We start from the raw sequence: 22,210 nt of genomic DNA on the forward strand, positions 1-22,210 counted from the left end.
ACACCCCTCCATCCCTCCATCCATCCATCCATCCCCATACACACCCCTCTCTCCATCCACCCATCCGTCCATCCCCATACATACCCCTCCATCCCTCCCCATACACACCCATCTACCTATCTCCATTCACATACCTCTATCTATCCATCTATCGATTTACCTATTTATTTCAGGAACTCAAAGAAACACAACCCAAAACCAAGTGACCCAACAAGCCAGGAAAATACTCACGGAAATGAAAATCTACCCAAAGGTTATTAATTATGACGTAGTCATAATAAATAACGATTCATAATAAATAATAATTGGACAAAGGTTAAACCTCTGGAAAACAAACTTGACTCACTTTGCTTCTTTGTAAAAACACAATTTTTTTAAAGGGCAGCATGAGGCAGGAATCCAATTAAAAAATAAATAATAATAAAAATCTCCAAGCAGGAAAAGGGAATTTTAATGAGCCGTTGTTTTAATATAAACATGGTTTGACAAACAGAAATACCAAAACAAGCGGAGAAATGCAATGCAATGCAAGCGGGGCTGGGGGGGGAGGCTAAAACAGCACCATCTGACCTCACTGCCTTCATCCCCCCCATGGCCCGCTGTACCCCACTTCCAAAGTCTTTGTCTGTATTTAAATATTAGCATTCAGCAAATAGTGACTTAAGGCAAATGTGGGTCGAGTCCGGGGGGAGGGGCGTGGAATCAGGACTCCTGGGTTCTATTCCTGGCTATGGGAAAAAAAGCATTTGTCTAGTGGTCTGAGCAAAGAATTAGGGCTCAGGACACCTGGGTTCTATACCAGCTCTGGAAGGACCTGGTGTCTAGTAATGGGTAAGGGATTGGGAGTCAGGACTCCTGGGATCTATTCCCAGCTCTGGGAGAAGAGCGAGGTCTAGTGGTTAGAGCAGGGCAGCCTGGGAGCCAGGACTCCTGGGTTCGCTCCCCAGATCTGGGCAGGAAGAGGGGTCTAGTGGTTAGAGCAGGGGGGGCTGGGAGTCAGGACTCCCGGGTTCTATCCCCAGCTCTGGGAGAGGAGAGATATCTATTGGTTAGAGCAGGGTGGGCAGGTGTCAGGGCTCCCAGGATCTAATCCCAGCTCTAGGAAGGGAGCAGGGTCTAGTGGTTGGAGCAAGGTGCAATAAATCAGGCCAGCCGGGCTCTAGCCCCAGCTTTGGGACTAACCTGCTGTTTGGCTGGGCTCCAGAGGGATTCCCTCTGCCCTGGGGGGCAAAATTTCACCTTTCATGCTCCCCTCCAGTCCTGTTGCAGCCAAGGGAAGGTCTCCACGTAGAGGAAGCAGATTTCAAAACAACCAGCCTGCCCCTGCCCGCTGACACACAAGAGCAACTCTGCATGGGGAGCTGCCCATTCAGGTCACTGGCTCTTCCCAGGTGTGCAAGGACCCATCCTTTGGAAGCCAGAAACTCAGGCCCAAACCCTCCACTGATGGCCAGTGGCATCATCGGATTCACGCCAGCGGAGATCTGGCCTCATTGAGTCCAGTGGAGCTACACCCGATTTCACAGCTGGGGATGCGGCCCATGCTCTGGAGAGCCCTGTCTATTTAAATGAATAATGACAACGCCCTACCATTCGTCTTCAAATGGACCTTTGCGTGGCACGGGCCGTCCTGCGCCTCGACGCTGAGGCTCTCAAAGAATTAAGGGCCAAATCCCCAATCAATGAGGCCACTTGCAATGCCCGGAAGGAGAAAGCCAATTTCTTACCTCCAAGGGGGAAATGGCAGGACCATGGTCACCCAGAATTCGGAACTGAACCCAGGAGTTCTGACTCCTAGGCCCTGCTCGACGGAGAGATGCCTGAAAGCCTGTTCTCTGGGCAGCACGAGTGCTCCTTGGGACTGTGCCTGGCTAGCCGCCAAAGCTCTGTACAAAGACAGAGCGAGATTATTAGCCCTACTTTACAGATGGGGAAACTGAGGCACGGAGTGGGTGGGGGTAGAGACACTTGCCCAAGGTCACGCAGAGCTAGGAAAGACAACCAGAAGGCCTGGCTCTGAATCCCCCCTGCTCAAACCACTGGACCCCACTCCTCACCCAGTGCTGGGGATAGAACCCAGGAGGCCTGACTGCCAGCCCACCCGGTTCTAACCACTAAACCCCACTCCCCTCACCCCTGAGCTGGGGATAGAACCCAGGAGCCCTGGCTCTGCCATTCTGCCCAGCTGTCAGAGGGGGTCAGGAGAGAACTGGGCAGCCTAGAAAGGCCCAGGTCCCGAGTGGAAAGTCCAGGGAGCCAGTGCCCATGAGTGGGCAGCACGGTACCTGCCCACCCAGCACCAAGCTGCTGGTGGTTGCATGTGGGTGGCCAGGACAGGTCCTGGGTTATAAAAGATCCCTGCATGATGCATGGGTCACCCAGACAGCGGGTCAGGGGAGACACAGTCAGGGCGGGTGGATGCCTGAAGCGTGAAGCTGGCATGGGCCGGTGCTGGGAGAGGCTCATTGCAAGGCTACTATATCGGCACTGCAAATGCTGCAAAAGGGGGAGGAACAGGCCCCAGCCCGCCAGGGTGAGATCCCAGGCCACACGGCGGGTGGAGCCCCCCTGTCCGGTTGTCGTTCGTGGCAGGGCCCTGGTGCCCAATGCCCAGCGGGCACAGCCCGGCCTAACCTGGGGTACATCAACCCCCGGAGTTTTGCGCAGAGAAGGGCTGCCCCATGCACGGCAGCCTTGCTCCCGTGCCCGGGTTCAGGCCCCGCGCTGGGTTGCAGAGGATGGCCTCTGGGCGCTCCGGCAAAGCCAGGGAGGGGAGCAGGCGGGCGCAGAGCCAGCGGACGAGCGCCAACATCCGTCCGTGAGCCAGGAAATGGAGCAGAAAATCCCCTTTGTTTGAGGGGCAGCCGGCTGTGGGCAGGGGCGCTCTGGCTGACCCCGCTGTGCCTCCCCCGAGTGCCGGGCACGGGGCGGGCAAGGGACTGAGTCCGCATTGCTTGATCCCCTCCCCACAGCCGCCAGCTCCCTCCTTGGCGGGGAGGGCGGGGAGAGGAAAGAGACTCGCGCCCTGATCTCTCCAGCTTGCAGCAGGACCAGACGGCCAGGTGACCCTGCGGCCTGGGCGGCCCCCGGCCTCCATTTCGCCCCGACACTTCTGCCGCAGTAGCCGTACCAAAGAGGGGCGCAAGCAAAGCCGGTGCTTCCCCTGCTGCTCGATCGCCTCTGTTGCTCCCGCCCTGGGCTGGGCTCTGAGTAATGCTTTGGGGATGGGACTGGACCCCTGAGATCTACCACCCTGGGCAGGGTCCCCAACCCCGGCACAAGGGCCCTGCCCGCAGCCTGGGGGGGATCGGGGGCGTGGCCGGAGCACCCTGTGCTGTGGCTATTCTCTGCCCCCCCAGGGCCCATAAAGGGTGGACCGAGGGTATGGCTGGGGCACACTGTGCTGTGCGGCTTCTCTGCCCCTCAGCTCCCCTTGGGGGTGGATCAGGAGTTAAAGAATTGAGGGGGGAGGGTCCTGATTGTTCCACCCTGTGAATGTTTTTGAGAGCTCGAAAATTTGGACCCTCCAAACCAGGACGAAGCGTCGAAATCTCCAAAATTTTCACAAATGGAAAAAACAAAACCAAAATCCCCCCCATGTTTCGGTTCCCGTCAATCGAAACGGTCAGATCGCCGTTTTTCAAAACGTTTTCTTTGGATTTGGACCTTTTCCCTTCTTGTCATCTTGGTTTCCAGCCCGATTCGCTTACGTCTGGAACCAAAATGTCCTTTTGAGCCGGGGTTTTTCATTTCCAAAACGTCCCGAGGCAGCGTTTCGAAGATCTCAACTCTTCGCCTCCTCACCGACTCGGGACAGCCCTCCAATCCGACCCCCTGTTGCAAAGACTTTCCACTTAGACGCACCCGGATTTTCGATGGCAGTCGATTCACCGGGAAATTCCCTGGCCGGTTCTGCTCGGGTGAGCTCGAAGCTTGGGGAAGGGTGGACGGTTGGTTCTGGTCCTGCTGCCCCTGGCCCTGGCAGGAAGACGTCTCCTGGGCCAGGTGGAGGGGGCAGCTGGCTCCATCACAGCGCTCAGCAGTGCTGGGAGGATGGAAGCACAGGCCGGGCTGACGAAGAAGCTGGTTTCTGCAGGGGGATTTACAGGTCCCCTGCCCCGGCTTGGCTGGCGTTTCTGTTTCAAGCTCCTAATGATCCTGGTGCAGGGTCGGTTTTGGACCCCTCGGGCTGGCTGCTGGCCACAGCTCAGGAGGGGACGGAGGTGGCCTGGATACCCTCGGCTCACCAAGCGGCCGCAGCCACCGAGTGGGGGGCACAGGGCTTTACGGGTGGGGGAGGGGGAATGTGACTCCGCGGCTAGCCCCGCTCCCACCCGCTGTAGCTTTGTTGGAGTCTAGGGGCCAGATCCCCAGCTGGTATGAATGGGCCGTAGCCCACTGGAGTCAATGGGGCTGATTCCCCTCTCACCCTGGCATCAATCAGGAGGCAATGGAGATACACTAGTGGAAGTGAGATCTGAGGGAGCGATTGATCACTCAAGCCACGTGGGCTCCTTTCTCCTCCCTGATTGGACACGCATAATAATAATCATCATTCATAAATCCCCAGTGACACGCTTCCTCGTCCAGACTTTCCTTTCCACCGGATGCTTGGAGCACTGGCCAGGAGCTGCAGAGCTTCCAGTTGGGAAAGGGTTAACAAACAGGCATCGGCCTCATCTGGCAAGGCCTGCCTAGCCCCCTGCTGCAGATATCCCACCTGGAACAGCCTTAGCCCCTTTGCAGAGACAGGGTCACTGAGAGGGCAAGGGACTTGCACCAGGTCATACAATGGCAGAGCTGGGGATAGGACCCAGGAGTCCTGACTCCCACCGCCCCTGCTCTAGTCACTAGACCCTGCTCTCTCCCAGCTCTCTAAATAGAACCCAGGAGTCCTGCTCCTCCAGTTTCCTGCTCTAATCACTAGACCCCATTGACCTCCCACAGCTAGGAAAAGAGCCCAGGTGTCCTGACGCCCATGGCCCCTGCTCTAACCACTAGACCCCACTCCCCTTGCAGACCTAGGGACAGAACCTAGGAATCCTAATTCCCAGTGCTTCTGCCTTAACCCCCTAGACACTATTCCCCTTCTTGAGCTGGGAATGGAACCTAGGAATCCTGGTTTCCAGGACTTACACACAAGCCCCATCCTTCTCTGAGATTTTTACAGGTATTATTTGGGGTTAACGTCCCAGCGAGCCAGTTCCAGGTCAGAACCACAGTCCAGCCTCCTGATTTGATTTCCAGTCCCTGATGATGGAAATAAAGCAAAGGAAGCGAATCTCACTTTATTCCTGGCCCATAAACGGTTCCCTGGGCCCCTGAAAAATGCAACTGAATGGAAACCCAATCTGCTGCATTATGCTAGCATCACTGCCCGGGAAGTCTGCTATTTCCTGCCCTGGATAAAAGATCTCCCGAGGTTGCGAGGCGAGCAGGATCTGGAGAGATGCCAGCGGAGAGGAAAAGCTTTGCTGAAACGCGGGCAGCTTTAGAGTGGCCGCATGAGCTAGTGGGCAGCGTACAGGATTCAAGAGACCTGTGTTTTATTCCTGTCTCGGCCGCTGACCTTCCCCTCTCTGTGACTCAGTTTCCCCCTCTGTAAAGCGGAGATAATGAGACTGGCCTCCAATGGAAAGCGCTTGGAGATCTATGGATGGAAAGCGTTAGGTGAAACTGAGGGATTCTCTGTGTGTTTGTCTGCCTGGCAAGGCTATGATCATTGGTATGGTTTGCGTAGGAGTGTATACAGTCAGAAAATGAAATGTCCACCCTTTGGAAACGTCCTAAATGCTGACAGTCATTTTCCTTCCGAATTGGGTCCGAAAAGTCAAAACAAACTGAAACATTTTCACCACACGAAAAGTCCTGAAAAACCTTAATTTGGAAACAAAAAAAAAGTCGACATTTTGATGGCTACAGTTGGACATTTTTCATTATCAAACAGTGAGTCCAAAGCAGCCTAATAGCAATAAAAAAGTACAGCACCTGGCATGATGGGGGCTGGTCCATGTCTGGGGTTCCAAGGTGCTACCATAATACACCTAATAGCCATACAAATGTACAGTGCCCGACACAATGAGGTCTGCTCCATGACTGGGGTGCCTAAGTGCTACCGTAATATACTTCATAGCAATACAAATGTACAGCGCCCGACACAATGGGAGCTGCTCCATGACTGGGGTGCTGAGGTGCTCTCGTAATTCACTTAATAGCAATACAAATGCACAGCGCCCGGCACAATGGAGGCTGCTCCATGACTGGGGCTCCGAGGTGCTACCGTAATACACCTAATAGCAATACAAATGTACAGCGCCTGACACAATGGGGGCTGCTCCATGACTGGGGCTCCGAGGTGCCACCGTAATACACCTAATAGCAATACAAATGTACAGCACCCAGCACAATGGGGGCTGGTCCATCTCTGGAGTGCTGAGGTGCTACCATAATACACCTAATAGCAATACAAATGCACAGCACCCGGCACAATGGGGGCTGCTCCATGACTGGCGCTCCGAGGTGCTACCATGATAAACAGGATTAATAATAATAATAGGTCTCTGCTGTGGCTGACATTTTACATGGAGATACCAATTTGTGGCAACATTTCCAAACCAGATTTCCCCTGTCTGAAGCCGCATGTTGAAGTGAGTCGATTCCAGGCTACGTTTCTCCAGTCTGGCTTCCCAACGGAAAAGCAGAAACATTTAGGCTTTGCCTCCACTACAAACAAAAGTGCATCTAAACAGCAGACTCATGATAGCTTCCCCCAATGCCAGATCTTCCTGGAGATAAGTCATGGATCATTTTGTAACCTCCATGGCGCAAGTTAAAGTCACATCTATACCCTCACCTCCACCGGCAGCTTAGTCAAAATCGACCTTTTCCCACCGGAGAGTTTGATTTTGACCGACCCACATTTTGCCTCCTGGAGAAACGTCAGCCAGCTCTCAAGAGGAGATTTTGGGTCTTCGCACGATGGAATCCTGTGCCCAGTTCGGGGCACCCGTCCCCAAGGAAGATGAATTCCAACAGGAGGAGGGGCAGCCCAGGGCTGCTCGGATGATCCGGGAACCGGAGAACTGATCTTAGAAAGGAGACTGAACGATCTGGGCTTGCCCCGCCTCAAACACAGTCTGGGATCTGAAACGCATCCGGAGGGGAGACGCCAGGCAGGGAGAAGAGCTATTGGGGTTCAGGGATGATGTTGGCACAAACACAACTGGGGATAAACCAGCCAGGGTTCAGTGGAGGCTAGAGAGGACGGTTTCTAACTATCAGGGGAGGGAAGTTCTAGAACAGGCAGCCGCGAGGAGTGGGGGGAATGCAAAGCTTAAGAAGGGCCAGACTGGGTTAGACCAAAGGTCCATCTAGCCTGGTGTCCTGTCTTCCGACAGTGGCCAATGCCAGGTGCCCCAGAGGGAAAGAACAGAACAGGGAATCATCAAACGATCCATCCCCTGTCGCCCATTCCCAGCTTCTGGCAAACAGAGGCTAGGGACACCGTCCCTGCTCATCCTGGCTAATAGCCACTATCCTTCATGAACTTATCTACTTCCTTTTTTGAACCCTGTTATAGCCTTGATCCATTTATGAACGGGATGATTTCATGAGGCCGGCTGTGATAGCAGGGACTGGGCTCCAAGACCCAGGCAGTCTCTTCCAGTCCTATGTTTCCACATAGTGCCTAGCAGCCCCGGTCACGGATTGGGTGCTAGGAGCTGTACAAACATAGAGTGTGCCCCAGAGATCTTACAATTGACGGGTGAGCCAAGGGACAGCAGATGGATCCAGACAGACAGACGGGGAGCACCAGGGGACAATGAGGGGATAGCAATCAGCCCCTAGTGGCAGCAATCTCACTCCTGTAACCACTTTACCATCATAGGGTGTGTTCATAGATTCATGGATTCCGAGGCCAGAAGGATCCACTGTGCTCAACTAGCCAGACGTCCTGCAGAGAACAGGCCAGTGAATGTCCACAAATTATTTCCTGTTTGAACTGAGCAGATTTTTTACGAAAACATCCCGTCTTGACATAAAACCTGCCAGGGATGGAGAATCCACCACCCTGACCCTCCTTGAGTTGCTCCAATGGTTAATTTCCCCTCACTGTTAAAACTTTGCAACTTATTTCCAGTCTGAATTTGTCCTGCTTCGGCTTCCAGCCAGGGGATCTTGTTAGACCTTTGCCTGCTAGACTGAAGAATCCATGATCAGTTTTCGCTTCCTCATCCAGGTACCTATAGACCGGGATCAAGTCACCCTTTTGACCTTCTGTGACATTGCACTCCACATGTTTTATGGAAGTATGCTTATGAGTGTGAATATGATGTAACTGGAATATGCTTCATGCACAAGGTCTCTTGTCAGGTATCATTACAAAGTTTATAATCTACTGAGTGTGGTCATCTGATTTGTTGCATGTATTATTTCTATGTCTGGAGTTAGGAGAATACTATATAAACTTGTATCACTGATGTGACTATATTAAGTGGAAGCCATTAAGGGTGCTTCAGAATCAGTGACCTGTACACGGCTCTGTTTACTTGCCAACCTTCCTGGGTACGTGCGGGCCAGCCCAGGAAGAATGGAAGCTGGGGTCTCACAGGACATGTGACCATGTCACCTGATACTGAAATGCATCTTAAACCTGGTACTTTTCCATTTAGAAGGAGGGGTGGGGACCCAGAGAGACAAAGGATTCCCGCCATTGCCAAAGCTATAAAAGGGGGTGGAACAGAACAAAGGGGGTCCCAGTCATGAGAAAATCCCTGCTTACCACCTAAGGTGTCTACTGGAACTAACAAGGACTGTCCCAGGGGAAAGGATTGGGCCCAGATTAGGAAGGAGTCTGTGAAAGAAAGTCTGTGAAAGAAGCTTATTGGATCATCTCTGAGGGTGAGATTTTACCTGTAATCAGTTTCTCAATGTATTAGGCTTAGACTTGTGTGGTTTTGTTTTATTTTGCTTGGTGACTTACGTTGTTCTGTCTGTTATTTCTTGAAACCACTTAAATCTTACTTTTTATACTTAATAAAATCACTTTTGTTTATTAATAAACCCAGAGTAAGTGATTAATACCTGGGGGAGCAAACAGCTGGGCATCTCTCTCTATCAGTGTTATAAAGGGTGGAAAATTTATGAGTTTACCCTGTATAAGCTTCATACAGAGTAAAATGGATTTGGATCCCATTGGGAACTGGGTGTCTGGGTCCTGGAGACAGGTAACTTGCTGAGCTGTTTTCAGTTAAATCTGCAGCTTTGGGGCCATGGTTCAGACCCTGGGTCTGGGTTGCAGCAGGCTAGTGTGTCTGGCTCAACAAGGCAGGGTTCTGACGTCCCAAACTGGCAGGGAAAATGGGCTCAGAGGTAATTTCAGCACATCAGGTGACAGTCCCAAGGGGGTCTCTGTGACCAAACCTGTCACACCTTCCCTTTGTCAAACTGATATACGGCCCATATCTATAGCCATATAATCCCTCCAGCTAGTCACCATGTTATCGGTTGACCAACTTTTTAGCATGGTCTATAGCTAAGGGAGTCTAGAGACCCGGGTTCTATCCTCACCTCTGCCATGAACATCTGTGCCTCAGTTTCCCACCACTGTCTATCTAGACTCTCTGGGGCAGGCCCTGTCTCTCACTCCGCAGCCAAGGGTGTGTCTCCACTGCCAATAAAAGGCAGGTCCTTAACTCAGGTTAAAATAGCAGTGAAGATGCAGTGACTTTGGTTGACCTTTACAGGGGAGTTGGGATTGAGGATGTGACTTTGGTGCTATTTTGACCCAGGTTGGAATAACAGAATCATAGAAATGTCGGGCTAGAAGGGACCTGCAGGGTCCTCCCCTGCACTGAGGCAGGATAAAGTATCCCTAGACCACCCCAGAGAGGGGTTTGTCCAGCCTGTCCTTAAACACCTCCAACGACGGGGATCTCACAACCGCCCGGGGTCACCTGTCCCAGGGCTCCACTATCCTGAGATTTAGCAAGTTTCTCCCAATATCCATCCTAAATCTTCCCTGCTGCAGACTAAACCGGGACCTTCCTGCCCTACCTTGGCAGATGGGGAGAGGCTCGCTGAGCTGAGTTCCAGACACACGCCTTTGGTTTTAAAGTGGGGGACTCACCCTTGTGTGCCGTTGAGAGCCGAACCTGACTCAGGCGCCCTTGAAATCAACGGGGACACTCTGGGTTTGCCCCAGGGTGTAATCTGGCCCCTGTTCCCCTCCAGCCAGCGCGGCAGTTTGCACCGGTGAGGCCAACTCCACCAGCTCCGAACCAAGCTGTTTGCTGATGCACCTGTTCCTTCGCAATCTGTTGGGTTTAGATTCCCCCTCCCTCTCTCCCCGCCAGCGATCTGCCGTGTCTGCTAGGGGACCGACAGCCTTTCCTGCCAAGCCCTGACTACAAAGGAGCCTTCGCCGAGAGCCCTTCAGCTACACATCAGCCTATGGGTTAACTCAATTAAGAGCCCATGCTCCAAAAAGGGGAACAAGAGACTTGTAGCAACATCAGGCCGCGCTTAAAACAAGAAACATTAAGCAGGAAATAATCACTGCAGAGTGGAGAGCTCTCATGCAAGGTAAATGTGCCCCTCAAGTAGCTTTCATCCTATCTCCCTGGGTTTTGTAGCGTTATCAGGGATGTCTCGAGCAAGGTCCCCGCACAGAAGCAGTGCCAGCTTGCTGATATGAATAGCGACGGATCGGTTTGCTTGGGTTCTGTTCCCCCGATTACCACGCTTCACTCCTGAAACACGCACGGCTCTTGCGAGGCGCTTTCCTTATCAGATGGCGGGGGAGCGAGGAGCGGCTGCTGGGCAAAACATTTGTGGTGGGGCGGGGGTTTCCTCCTGTTATTATTATTAGCAGGATTCATTTCTTCTTCCTTGGTAACGTTCCCCGCTAGAGCTGACGGGACAACCGGAAAAATCCCTGCGAAAAGTGGCACCGTTTGGAACAAAACACGGAGTCCCAGGAAAAGGCCAATTTTGTCACAGGCAGGAACGTCAAGAAAAACCAGGCGAACCAGCCGGGAAGGGTTTGGCTGGGAGATAGGGAAATTGGCAAGAACCTTTCCGCAGCAGGAGCCGAACCAGACCACTTTACCCACCCCAGCTGCAGGGTTTGAGAGGCCCAGAATCAGGGTGCTGACCCCCCCCAGCTCCCCCGCCCCCTTCTTTTGTCAATTTCACTTTCCCCTGACTGTGAAATAGACAAGAGCCGGGGGGGATGGGGGATGGGGACAGGGACCGGGGAGCAGTGTCTTAATTTTCCCCACGGCAAATTAAATTTTTTCGCCAAAACTGGATTTTCCCCATGGAAAATGTTGGTTTTGTGAAAAGGGCGGGTTTTTTGTGGGAAAATTATTCTGATGACAGTCTTCCAATCCACTCTATTTCACGCCCCCCTCCTCCCCCCACGTCTGGTTTTAAAGACTCCGTGGGCCAGGTCCTCAGCTGGTCTAAACTGGCATCGCTCCATTTAATGGAATTACATTGATTTACACTCTCTGGGGATGTGGCCAATTCGTGTTATGTCAGCATAAAACGGAGAGGAACCCAACCCAATTCCTCTTAAAACAAAATTAAATAGCCAAGCAAGGCACTTGCCAGGAATTATTTATACAACAGATTTATTATTATTGCTGTATATAGTGACCCCAACCCAGATCAGGGCCCCCATTTTGCTGGGAGCTGCACAGACCCTGACCGAGATCAGGGCCCCCTTTTCACCAGGCACTGCACAGACACAATGAAAGTCCCTGCCCTGACAAGTTTACAATCTAAAAAGACAAATGATCATTCTCCCCATAGTACAGAGGGGGAAACTGAGGCACAGAGGGTTTTTGTTTTGTTTTTTAAGGGGCCTGCCCTTCTAAAGAGCTCATCTCCTATTTCGGCATTGAAGCAAGCAGTCAGGTTTTTAAAAGATCTCGGTGCTCTGGGTGCTCTACTTTATGGAAACCCTGGTTATAAGCATCAGGAAGGGCACTTTGGAAAAAAATCCAGACGTGGTCCCACCAGCACTGCCGGGAACTGAACCCACAGTTCCTGCATCTGAAGTGAGGGCCTGAAGCACAAAGCCAGCTACAAACCTATCCTGTTCAACAACCCCAGGAGGTGACTTTCCTCCAGCGAGGAGTTCCGCTGAGCCCCATAGGGTGGCTCAGGTGAGGAAAGCTATTCAGGTGTGTAAGTGTTTTCAGGATCGAGCCCCAGCTCCTCTAGGGTAACACATGGGGAATATGCACAGCAGCCCACCAGCCATCAACCTAGAAGGACTCACCAGCCAACCAGATGCCCCAGTGTCTGCCAAGAACAAGCCTGGCTCAGGACAGGCCCATCCACTGGTGGTCGTGTACCTGGTGAAGTAGCAGCACGGCCCTGTGTCAGGGTGCTGGGAAGGCCTGGGTTCAATTCCTGTCTATGCAGCAGACCCTCCTGGGTGACCGTGGGCAAGCATCTCCCCCTCTCTTTGCCTCGGTTTCTCCATCATCAGGGATAATAATTCTATTTAGACTGGAAGCTCTTTCTAGGAGGAGCTGTCTCTCACACTGAGTCTGCACAGTGCCCGGAATGAGGGGGCCCTGATCTCAGCCAGGGTCTGGGCAGCGCCCGACACAAGGGGGGCTCTGATCTCAGTCGGGGGCTGTGCAGGGCCTGGCACAAGGGGGGCCGTGACCGCAGGTGGAGTCACTATGCTACCATATTACACCTACTAACCGGGCCAGGTGGTGCAATCTACCCATGGTACTGCCACAGTGCCTATTACCATAACATCTGAGCACCTCACAATCACCCCTCACACACCCCGGGGGGCGGAGCAAGGCTGTCATGCTGCCGGAGAACTGAAGGCTAAGCAATGTGCCCCTTGCCACACAGGGAGTCACCGACAAAGCTAAATCCCAGCCTAGCACCCAGCCCACTGCCCCATCACCTGAGCCCCACCTCCGTGCTCTTCTCCAGGGGAAATCATGGCCAAGACTCCCACCAGCGGTGATCTTTAGCTACCTCCAGAGCGGCCCCTTACTGGCCACCCTCTGTCCCACCCCACATCTGCCCCTGCCCCTTCGCCGGGGCTCCGCCATCTGAGTGGGGAAAATCCTGGCACGCTTTGCCAGCCTTTCTGCCGGACACCTGCGGAAGAGACCAACTGTCCCACGCCCTGGACCTCGCCTCCCTGACGCCCTCTGTGTTCGAGCAGCGACGGGACCAGCGACGGGACCGACAATGGGCTGCCCCGGGCGCTTTGATATCCTTTTAACCTGCCCTCGAGCTTTGGGCAACCATTTTCCAAATGCACTTCCTCCCTCCCCCCACCCCCGTCCCTCTGACAAGCTCCTTCCCCTGCTCTCGCTTGTGAAAGAAGACAACAACAAAAAACCACCCCTAAGTGGCGACTGAGTGCTGTTAAATCCAATTAAATAAATCCCCATCGTGGGCAGAAGACGGACCCTTTCAATGACCTACGTGCTGGGTGGAGAAGCCAGGCCGGGATGAAAGAGGGAAGCAGGGGTATTGCAGGACCTATGGGGTTTTTTGTGGGGCAGGGAGGCTCTGAACCCTGGCATGAGAAACTGATGCCACACTATGCAGGGATCTCAATGCCAGCGCCTGGCACCAGGTATGTTACCCTTTGCCACATGGCATCTGCTTCATTCCCGCGACGCCCCGTCATGGGCATGGATTATTCAGGGTCCCCCTGCAGCTGAGCTCATTGGTGAGTTTGCCCCCACACTGCCCAGGTCTGGAGGTAATCAGCCAGTCATGGGGCCGGGGGAGGGGGAGACAGTCACGCTCCAGGCATGTTCACTCCCAAAAGTTTGCTCCAATCTATTTCATCCAAATGCCGTCTCCTGAGTGCACAGAGGGGCTCGTTCACTGGGATCAGCTTCTACTACTGGGCCAGTGCAGCCCTGCCAAAGCTGGAGCGTCTCCATCACACTGCCAGCACGGCCCTGCCACTGCCCCAGTGCACCCCATCACACAGACTGTACAGCCCTTCCAGTGCACCCCATCACACTGCCAGCATGGCCCTGCCACGGCCCCAGTGCACCCCATCACACTGCCAGTACAGCCCTTCCAGTGCACCCCATCACACTGCCACTACGGCCCTGCCACTGCCCCAGTGCACCCCATCACACAGCCTGTACAGCCCTTCCAGTGCACCCATCACACTGCCAGCATGGCCCTGCCACGGCCCCAGTGCACCCCATCACACTGCCAGTACGGCCCTTCCAGTGCACCCCATCACACTGCCAGTACAGCCCTTCCAGTGCACCCATCACACTGCCAGCACGGCCCTGCCACTGCCCCAGTGCACCCCATCACACAGACTGTACAGCCCTTCCAGTGCACCCCATCACACTGCCAGCATGGCCCTGCCACGGCCCCAGTGCACCCCATCACACTGCCAGTACAGCCCTTCCAGTGCACCCCATCACACTGCCACTACGGCCCTGCCACTGCCCCAGTGCACCCCATCACACAGCCTGTACAGCCCTTCCAGTGCACCCATCACACTGCCAGCTTGGCCCTGCCACGGCCCCAGTGCACCCCATCACACTGCCAGTACGGCCCTTCCAGTGCACCCCATCACACTGCCAGTACAGCCCTTCCAGTGCACCCATCACACTGCCAGCACGGCCCTGCCACTGCCCCAGTGCACCCCATCACACAGACTGTACAGCCCTTCCAGTGCACCCCATCACACTGCCAGCGTGGCCCTGCCACGGCCCCAGTGCACCCCATCACACTGCCAGTACAGCCCTTCCAGTGCACCCATCACACTGCCAGCACGGCCCTGCCACTGCCCCAGTGCACCCCATCACACAGACTGTACAGCCCTTCCAGTGCACCCCATCACACTGCCAGCGTGGCCCTGCCACGGCCCCAGTGCACCCCATCACACTGCCAGTACAGCCCTTCCAGTGCACCCCATCACACTGCCAGTACAGCCCTTCCAGTGCACCCATCACACTGCCAGCACGGCCCTGCCACTGCCCCAGTGCACCCCATCACACTGCCAGTACAGCCCTTCCAATGCACCCCATCACACTGCCAGCACGGCCCTGCCACTGCCCCAGTGCACCCCACCACACTGCCAGCATGGATCTGCCACTGCCCCAGTGCACCCCATCACACTGCCAATGCACCTTTCAACATGCTGCTTCTCTCAGCGCCTCCCTCTGTGACCCTGGTTAGAGAAGCTGCCCTGCCCTGCCTGTGATTAATTCTCGGCATTACCTGCACCTCTGATGACACCACATGCTTCCAGCCAGCGCCCATGACGTGACTCCGCTGCTCCTGGCATGTACCCGCCAGCTCAGCAACGGTTGCCCATGTAGAGCCAGGATGTGTCGAGGAGCATTTGCAGGCCACACCTTGCCAGGGACACGAGGCTGCAGCACGGACTCCATCCCTCCTCTGTGCCTCCCGCTGCCCCGTCCCCCTGCCCGCCACCCCGAAACAGAATTAAGTGGCAGGAAAAGAAAGAAAGAAAGAAAGAAAGAAAGAAAGAAAGAAAGAAAGAAAGAAAGAAGGCTGGAGGCATAGACCAAGATGTGTGCATGGGGACAGCAAGAGAGATGGTGTGTATAGGGATTGGGAGTGGGTATGGGGATAGAGAGAGATAGAGGGGGGTGTATGGGGATAGAAGGGTGTATGGGGCAGTGGGCTTATGGGGTAGAAATGGGGTATATGGGGGCAATGGGGGTGTATGGGGATAGAGGGGGGTGTATGGGGATAGAGATGGGGTTTATGGGGGTAGAGGGTGTATGGGGCAGTGGGGGTGTATGGGGATAGAGATGGGGTATATGGGGTAGAGATGGGGCAGTGGGGGTGTATGGGGATAGAGGGGTGTATGGGATAGTAGGGGTGTATGGGGATAGAGGGGGGTGTATGGGGATAGAGATGGGTATATGGGGGTAGAGATGGGGAGTATGGGGATAGAGATGGGGGAGTGGGGATGTATGGGGCAGTGGGTATGGGGCAGTGGGGGTGTATGGGGGCAGTGGGGGTGTATGGAGATAGAAACAGGGGATGCATAATGGGGACAGAGAAAAAGGGGTTGTATATGGGAATAGAGAGAGGGGGTGTGTGTGTATGGAGATAGTGAGGGGGTGTATGCAGATGATAGAGAAAGGGGTGCGTATGGGGATGGATGGAAGGATGGGATGTAGGGGGACAAAGGATGGATGGATTGAGAGAGTGAGTGTGTGAGGATGGATGGATGGGGACAGAGGATGGATGGAGAGATGGATGGATGGATGCATGGATGAACGAGGAGGCTGGCTGGCTGGCTGGAGGATGAGGATGGATGGATGGGGTGTAGGAAGATGGATGGATGATGAGGATGGATGGACAGATGGATGGATGAACGGATGCTTGGAGACCTAGCTAGCTAGATGCCGGGGAGGGGCTGGGAGGAGCAGACGGCTCTGGAAGGAAGAGGGAGGTGCAGGAGACCGGAGGACTAGCAAGGTGAGGGGCAGGCCATACGTCCTGAACATGCCACAGCCCCGCAGCCCTGTTGCTCTCACAAACGGGGCTGCTCATGGCTCTGGATTCCCTGGGCAGGGGCAGACCCCAGGCGGTGAGACATGAGGCTCTTTGCTTTCCCCGAGGCCCTCCACGGCTGCCCCCTCTGGGCCAGACCCTCCGCTGGGATCAGTCGCTGGGAGCGCCCTTCCTTCCACACCAGCTCACGCCAGCTGGGAGCCAGCCCTGCAGGCCTCCTGCTTTTTACCCAGGTAACGCACACTCATCACCCTCGCACACTGGGAATGACACAGCACACACAGAGAGACATACACAACGACACACACCCGGAGATACACACGCCCTGATACACACCTACACACGCACTGTTACACACCTACACACACACAGCTACACACACTGATACACACAAACACACTGACATGTACAAACGAACAAACACACAGACACACACACAAACACACACACTGGCCCACACTGATGTGCACACAGTAACAAACCCACACACTCACAGCTACCCATGATTACACACACGCCCAAACACTGAAACCCACATACTAACAGTGACAAACGGACAGACACACAAACACACTGATACACACAAACATGCACACAGAGATACGCAAGCACTAACAAACACACGCAGATACACCCTGACACACGAACACACACACCGACCCACGCAGGTGAGAACACACTAACAAACGTTTACGACTACACATGATTTGACACACACACTAACAAACAGACACACAAAGTAACACTGACACACACGGACTCCCACATCCACGCACACGGGAAGGGCCCAGGGGTCTGACAACGGGCAGGAAAGGCAAGGGATGAAATGCACGTTTATATTTCAAGGGGGAGGAGGGAAGGAGTAACCTCTATGGGGCACCGCAGCCCTTCCCCCCCCCCCCGCCCCCCAGATCTCCTCAGCAGCCTGCATGCAACAGAGGGGAAAGTTAGCCAAGCGAAGGGGCCTGGTTATTAAAAAAAAAATACAAACCAGCCCCGACTATACAGAGACCATTTCAAAGCCACTTTCTGGCCCCCTCCTGGAGCTGGTCTGAGAGCTCCAGGCCTGAGCCAGCTCAGCAGCTGGTGGAAATCGGTGTCATTCCCCTGAAGTTGCGGGACTGCGGTGATCTACACCAGCTGCGGCTCTGCCCCTCCCCCCCCGAGACACTCCTTGCACGAGAACTGCCGTCCCGGGGGGGCGACCGTGCACCGAGGAGGGAAATGTGTGTGCGAGAGAGATTGGGCGTGCCAATGTACGTATGTGCACCAGTCAGGATGTGTGGGAGGGTGTGTGTCAGTGTTGGTGTGCGTGTCAGTGCAGGCCCGGGTCTACATCAGACGGCGTGTCCGTGTGTGTGCGTGCGAATGTGTGTCCGTGTGTGTGTGTGGTGCGAATGTGTGTCAGTGTGTGTGTCTATGTGTGAGTGTGAATGTGTGTCCGTGTGTGTGCGTGCGAATGTGTGTCAGTGTGTGTGTCTCCGTGTGTGTGCAAATGTGTGTCCGTGTGTGTGCGTGCGAATGTGTGTCAGTGTGTGTGTCTATGTGTGAGTGTGAATGTGTGTCCGTGTGTGTGCGTGCGAATGTGTGTCAGTGTGTGTGTCTCCGTGTGTGTGCAAATGTGTGTCCGTGTGCGTGCGTGCGAATGTGTGTCAGTGTGTGTGCATTCAAATGTGTGTCAGTGTGTGTCTACGTGTGAGTGTGAATGTGTGTCAGCATGTGTGTCTATGTGTGCGTGCGAATGTGTGTCCGTGTGTGTGCGTGCGAATGTGTGTCAGTGAGTGTGTCTACATGTGAGTGTGTGTCAGTGTGTGTGCGTGCGAATGTGTGTCAGTGTGTGTGTCTACGTGTGAGTGTGAATGTGTGTCAGTGTGTGTGTCTACGTGTGCGTGCGAATGTGTGTCAGTGTGTGTATCAGTGTGTGTGCGTGCAAATGTGTGTCAGTGTGTGTGCGTGCGAATGTGTGTCAGTGTGTGTGTCTATGTGTGAATGTGAATGTGTGTCAGCGTGTGTGTCTACGTGTGTGTGCGAATGTGTGTCTGTGTGTGTGCGTGCGAATGTGTGTCAGTGTGTGTGTCTATGTGTGAATGTGAATGTGTGTCAGCGTGTGTGTCTACGTGTGTGTGCGAATGTGTGTCAGTGTGTGTGTCTATGTGTGTGTGCGAATGTGTGTCTGTGTGTGTGCGTGCGAATGTGTGTCAGCGTGTGTGTCTACGTGTGCGTGCGAATGTGTGTCCGTGTGTGTGTCTACGTGTGCATGCGAATGTGTGTCCGTGTGTGTGCGTGCGAATGTGTGTCAGTGTGTGTGTCTATGTGTGCGTGCGAATGTGTGTCCGTGTGTGTGCGTGCGAATGTGTGTCCGTGTGTGTGTCTACGTGTGCATGCGAATGTGTGTCAGTGTGTGTCTACGTGTGAATGTGTGTCAGTGTGTGTGCATTCGAATGTGTGTCAGTGTGTGTGTCTACGTGTGCGTGCGAATGTGTGTCAGTGTGTGTATCAGTGTGTGTGCGTGCAAATGTGTGTCAGTGTGTGTGCGTGCGAATGTGTGTCAGCGTGTGTGTCTACGTGTGCGTGCGAATGTGTGTCCGTGTGTGTGCGTGCGAATGTGTGTCAGTGTGTGTGTCTACATGTGAATGTGAATGTGTGTCAGTGTGTGTGCGTGCGAATGTGTGTCAGTGTGTGTGTCTACGTGTGAGTGTGAATGTGTGTCAGTGTGTGTGTCTACGTGTGCGTGCGAATGTGTGTCAGTGTGTGTATCAGTGTGTGCGTGCAAATGTGTGTCAGTGTGTGTGCGTGCGAATGTGTGTCAGTGTGTGTGTCTATGTGTGAATGTGAATGTGTGTCAGCGTGTGTGTCTACGTGTGTGTGCGAATGTGTGTCTGTGTGTGTGCGTGCAAATGTGTGTCAGCGTGTGTGTCTACGTGTGCGTGCGAATGTGTGTCCGTGTGTGTGTCTACGTGTGCATGCGAATGTGTGTCCGTGTGTGTGCGTGCGAATGTGTGTCAGTGTGTGTGTCTACGTGTGCGTGCAAATGTGTGTCCGTGTGTGTGCATGCGAATGTGTGTCAGTGTGTGTGTCTACGTGTGAATGTGAATGTGTGTCAGTGTGTGTGCGTGCGAATGTGTGTCAGTGTGTGTGTCTACGTGTGAGTGTGAATGTGTGTCAGCGTGTGTGTCTACGTGCGAATGTGTGTCAGTGTGTGTGTCTACGTGTGAGTGTGTGTCAGTGTGTGTGTCTACATGTGAGTGTGTGACAGTGTGTGTGTCTACGTGTGAGTGTGAATGTGTGTCAGCGTGTGTGTCTACGTGTGCATGCGAATGTGTGTCAGCGTGTGTGTCTACGTGTGAGTGTGTGTCAGTGTGTGTCATTGTTTTCATATCATGTGTCTGTGCGTGTGAATGTCTGTGTCAGTGTGAGCAAGTCAACATGTGTCCCTGTGTGTGTGTGTGAATGTCAGTGGAAGCACGGCAACGCATCAGTGTGTGTGCGCGTGACTGTGGGCCAGTGTGCAGGTCACTGTGTGTGCCAGTGTGTGACCGTCAATGTGTGTCCCTGTGTGTGTGTCTGGCTCTGTGTGTTTGTGTGTGTGTGTGTGGATAGATGAGAGCCAGCTGCAGGTTTTAAACAAACAGAAAGTGCTCCCCAGCTCCCGATCCACCCTGCAGCCCCAGCCCCAGAAGCATCAGCCAGCAACCTTGGGGCAGGAGCCAGAAACAAGCCAGTCTAGCAACAAGCTGCGTCTGGGCACCAGGGGCCAGGTGCGACTGGCTTCCATGGGGATGCGTGTCTGGTGCGTGTGTGTGTGGAAAGCACCCTATTCCGCCCAGCTACCGAGAGGGTGACCGACACCCCCAGCCGAGGGGCTGTGGAGGGGAGTGGGGTGCGGTGCGGTGGGGGGCCGTCAGATCAAATCCAAAGCCTTGACAAGGTTTTCCAGGTCTCGATGGGCCGGCGCTGCAGCTTCCTGGGTGCAATGATTTTCCATAGGACTCTGCAGGGCTCCAATGGGAGAGGCAAATGCACCAGATCGAGAGGGATCTGTGGGCCAGCTCTGCCCTGTTATTTGTCTGACAAGCCCCCCCCCCCCCCCCCGATCCCATGCACCAGGTGAGGAAATGTCTCTCTCCATCTCCAGGCTGATGCACCCCCCAGAGAAGCTCTCTGGAGCTCAGCACCATGGACAGCAGCCCAGCAAAGATCCCACCCTGCGCTGGTTGGGGGGGGGGAAGAGGGGGGGTCTGTCTAAGAACCAGCTTCCCCGAGAGCTGGCAAGGAGCTCACACACACACACACACACACACCATCTTTGTAACCAGGTGCCACCCCAGTGTCTGGCAACACCACCCAGCCCCGGCAACGGAGGAGAATCGGAGCCTGGCAGAGATGCCAGACAATGCCCCCTCCTTGCCCCCCCCCATCGAAAAAATCCCTACCGCCTTTCCAAATCCAAGTGCTGGTATAACACAATACAACTCCCCCCTCCCTCTTCCCCACCACACACACACACAACTCACCCTCCCCCCCCATCCCTGGCACGATCCCACCCAACCCCCCCGTTCCTGGAATGATCCCCCCAACCCCCCCCACCAACACACACACAGCCCAGCCCTGGCAGGGTCTCATACCCCCCTTCCCCCCCCCGCACGTTACCAACCCCCAGCCTTGGCATCACATCGCCAAACCTCCCCTCCCCCCCCCGATAAAACCCAGCCCCAGAAGCCCCCACCCCAAATCCGCTGGCGAAGGGGGGATCCGCACCTACCTTTTCGGGGAGCAGCGGGGCTCGCTCAGCCTAGGGGAGGCGCCATCCTGGATTTTTTTCTCTCTCCCCCTCCCCCGCCCCCCAGGGATGCCGGATGGATCCAGAGGGCTCCGTGCGCCCTGCTCGGAGCGGGGGCGGGGAGGGGGGGCGTTCAAGGGGCCCCACCAGGCCGGTCCCCTGCAGGCTCCATCGGAGAAATCCACAAACAAAAGCAGGTCTCGGAGCTGGATCCGCAAAGGGAAGGCTCGGGGGGGGGGGGCGGAGGGGTTGGGCGAAGGGCTGGCTGGGCCCCGACTCCCGCCTGAGCTGGGGCTGCCCCGGATGATCGTGCGCTTTGGAGAGGCGGGGTGGAGGGCTTTGGCCCGGCTCGGTTCCCCGGCGATCCGGATCAAGTGGGGGGGGGGGGGGATCCGCCGCCGTCCGCGGCTCCTTCCTTGGCTTTTCCCAGCCCGCAGAGCCGGGGCTGGGCTGGAGAGAAGGAGGAGGGGGAGGCGGAGCGCAAAGGGGACGCGCCTCCCCGGAGCCGGGCGGAGAGGCCAGGGCGCACGGCAGGATCGGGTCGCCTCGCAGCCCCCGCTCCCCCCACCACGCCGAGAAGGGCGGGGGGGGAGGGTGATGGGGAAAAGCGGGAGGCTGGGGGTGGGGGGCGGGGAGGGGAAGGGTGGGAGGCGGGTCTGCCCCTTTCCTGCAGATGGAGAGGGAGGGATTTGGGGAGGGAGGGACGCGCGGGGAGGCGGGACGGAACAACACACATTGGAAATCTTTAGCACTGCAGCAGCTGCGCGGAGGAGCCGGAGATGGAGCCGGAGCCGGAGCCGGGAGGGAGCTGGGGGGAGCGGGGAGAAAGGGGAAGGGCAGGGACGGACGCAGCTGGGAAGCTGCAGGGAGATAGGGGCAGCCGGGGGACAGGAGGAGAGGACGCTGGGT

At 55.2% G+C, this 22,210-nt stretch overlaps 1 protein-coding gene across 1 annotated transcript in view; it reads right to left on the reverse strand.

The window, feature by feature from the left end:
• LRFN1 (leucine rich repeat and fibronectin type III domain containing 1) overlaps window positions 1-21,880 on the reverse strand; it is a 55,824-nt gene extending 33,944 nt beyond the window's left edge. The window contains exon 1 of the mRNA XM_077840538.1: window positions 21,284-21,880. The gene's annotated coding sequence lies outside the window, so the exon portion shown is untranslated. The remainder of the gene's footprint in view (window positions 1-21,283) is intronic.
• Window positions 21,881-22,210: the final 330 nt, after the last annotated feature.

The sequence above is a fragment of the Eretmochelys imbricata genome, chromosome 23, assembly GCF_965152235.1.
Source record: "Eretmochelys imbricata isolate rEreImb1 chromosome 23, rEreImb1.hap1, whole genome shotgun sequence".
NCBI lineage: Eukaryota > Metazoa > Chordata > Testudines > Cheloniidae > Eretmochelys > Eretmochelys imbricata.